The following is a 3,110-nucleotide window of genomic DNA, read 5'->3' as shown; positions in this document are numbered from 1 at the left end:
GTGTTGAAAAACATGAAGAGCCTGAAAATGTGTGAAAAATATGAAGAGCTTCAAAAGGTGTGAAAAATATGAAGAGCTTCAAAAGCTGTCAAATGAGATGAGCATGAAACGGTCTGAAAAATAGCAGGAGCATGAAGCGGTGTTCAAAAACATGAAGAGCCTGAAAAGGGGTGAAAAATATGAAGAGCTTAAAAAGGTGTCAAAATTATGAGGAGCATTAAACGGTCTGAAAAATAGGAGAAGCATGAAGCTGTGTTCAACAACATGAAGAGACTGAAAAGGTGCGAAAAATATGAAGAGCCTGAAAAGGTATGAAAATTATGAAGAGCTTCAAAAGGTGTCAAAAATGAGATGAGCATGAAACGGTCTGAAAAATAGGAGGAGCATTAAGCGGTGTTGAAAATCATGAAGAGCCTGAAAAAATGTGAAAAATATGAAGAGCTTCAAAAATGTGAAAAATACGAAGAGCTTCAAAAGGTGTCAAAAATATGAGGAGCATGAAACTTTCTGAAAAATAGGAGGATCATGAAACCGTGTTCAAAAACATGAAGATCCTGAAACGGTGTGAAAAATATGAAGAGCCTTAAAAAATGTCAAAAATATGAGGAGTATGAAACGGTCTGAAAAATAGGAGGAGCATGAAGCTGTGTTCAACAACATGAAGAACCTGAAAAGGTGCGAAAAATATGAAGAGCCTGAAAAGGTGTGAAAAATATGAAGAGCTTCAAAAGGTGTCAAAAATGAGATGAGCATGAAACGGTCTGAAAAATAGGAGGAGCATTAAGCGGTGTTGAAAATCATGAAGAGCCTGAAAAGGTGTGGAAAAATAGGAAGAGCTTCAAAATGTGTCAAATATATGAGGAGAATGAAACGGTCTGAAAAATAGGAGGAGCATGAAACGGTCTGAAAAATAGGAAGAGCATGAAACGGTCTGAAAAATAGGAGGATCATGAAGCGGTGTTGAAAATCGTGAAGAGCCTGAAAAGGTGTGAAAAATGTGAAGAGCTTCAACAGGTATCAAAAACTTGAGGAGAATGAAACGGTCTGAAAAATAGGAGGAGCATGAAGCTGTGTTGAAAAACATGAAGAGCCTGAAAAGGTGTGAAAAATATGAAGAGTTTCAAAAGGTGTAAAAAATGAGATGAGCATGAAACGGTCTGAAAAATAGGAGGAGCATGAACTGGTGCTGAAAAACATGAAGAGCCTGAAAAGGTGTGAAAAATATGAAGAGCTTTAAAAGGTGTAAAAATGAGATGAGCATGAAACGGTCTGAAAAATAGGAGGAGCATGAATTGGTGCTGAAAAACATGAAGAGCCTGAAAAGGTGTGAAAAATATGAAGAGCTTTAAAAGGTGTGAAATATATGAGGAGAAAGAAACGGTCTGAAAAAAAGGAGGAGCATGAAGCGGTGTTCAAAAATATGAAGAGCCTGAAAAGGTGTGAAAAATATGAAGAGCTTCAAAAAGTGTCAAATATATGAGGAGAAAGAAACGGTCTGAAAAAAAGGAGGAGCATGAAGCGGTGTTCAAAAACATGAAGAGCCTGAAAAGGTGTGAAAAATATGAAGAGCTTCAAAAGCTGTCAAAAATGAGATGAGCATGAAACGGTCTGAAAAAAAGGAGAAGCATGAAGCGTTGTTGAAAACCTTGAAGAGCTTGAAAAGGTCTGAAAAATATGAAGAGCTTCAAAAGTTTTCAAAAATATGAGGATCATGAAACGGTCTGAAAAATAGGAGCAACATGAAACGGTCTGAAAAATAAGAGGAGCATGAAATGGTGTTGAAAAACAGGAAGAGCCTGAAAATTTGAGAAAAATATGAAGAGCTTCAAAAGGTTTCAAAAATATGAGGAGCATGAAACTTTCTGAAAAAGAGGAGGAGCATGAACCGGTGTTGAAAAACATGAAGAGCCTGAAAAGGTGTGAAAAATATGAAGAGGTTTAAAAGGTGTCAAAAATATGAGGAGCATGAAACTTTCTGATAAATAGGAGGATCATGAAACCGTGTTCAAAAACATGAAGAGCCTGAAAAGGTGTGAAAAATATGAAGAGCCTTAAAAAATGTCAAAAATATGAGGAGTATGAAACGGTCTGAAAAATAGCAGGAGCATGAAGCGGTATTGAAAAACATGAAGAGCCTGAAAAGGTGTGAAAAATATGAAGAGCTTCAAAAGGTGTGAAAAATATGAAGAGCTTCAAAAGGTGTCAAAAATATGAGGAGAATGAAACGGTCTGAAAAATAGGCGGAGCATGAAACGGTGTTCAAAAACATGAAGAGCCTGAAAAGGTGTGAAAAATATGAAGAGCTTCAAAACGTGTCAAAATATGAGGAGCATGAAACGGTCTGAAAAATAGGAGGAGCAAGAAGCGGTGTTGAAAAACATGAAGAGCCTGAAAATGTGTGAAAAATATGAAGAGCTTCAAAAGGTGTGAAAAAAATGAAGAGCTTCAAAAGCTGTCAAATGAGATGAGCATGAAACGGTCTGAAAAATAGGAGGAGCATGAACTAGTGCTGAAAAACATGAAGAGCCTGAAAAGGTGTGCAAAATATGAAGAGCTTCAAAAGGTGTAAAAAATGAGAGCAGCATGAAATGGTCTGAAAAATAGGAGGAGCATGAAGTGGAGCTGAAAAACATGAAGAGCCTGAAAAGGTGTGCAAAATATGAACAGTTTCAAAAGGTGTCAAGAATATGAGGAGCATGAAACGGTCTGAAAAATAGGAGGAGCATGAAGTGGAGCTGAAAACCTGAAGAGCCTGAAAAGGTGTGCAAAATATGAAGAGCTTCAAAAGGTGTGAAAAATATGAGGACCATGAAACGGTCTGAAAAATAGGAGAAGTCTGAAGCGGTGTTCAAAAACATGAAGAGCCTGAAAAGGTGTGAGAAATATGAAGAGCTTCTAAAGCTGTGAAAAATATGAAGAGCTTCAAAGGTATCAAAATTGAGATGAGCATGAAACGGTCTGAAAAATAGGAGGAGCATGAAGCTTTGTTCAAAAAGATGAAGAGCCTGAAAAGGTGTGAAAATATGAAGAGCTTCAAAGGATGTGAAATATATGAGGAGCATGAAATGGCTTGAAAAATAGGAAGAGCATGATGCTGGGCTCAAACACAT

This window comes from Dama dama, unplaced genomic scaffold (assembly GCF_033118175.1).
Source record: "Dama dama isolate Ldn47 unplaced genomic scaffold, ASM3311817v1 ptg000082l, whole genome shotgun sequence".
In the NCBI taxonomy this organism is placed as follows: Eukaryota; Metazoa; Chordata; class Mammalia; order Artiodactyla; family Cervidae; genus Dama; species Dama dama.
The sequence above is the reverse complement of the archived record's forward strand: the minus strand, read 5'-3'. Positions refer to the sequence as shown.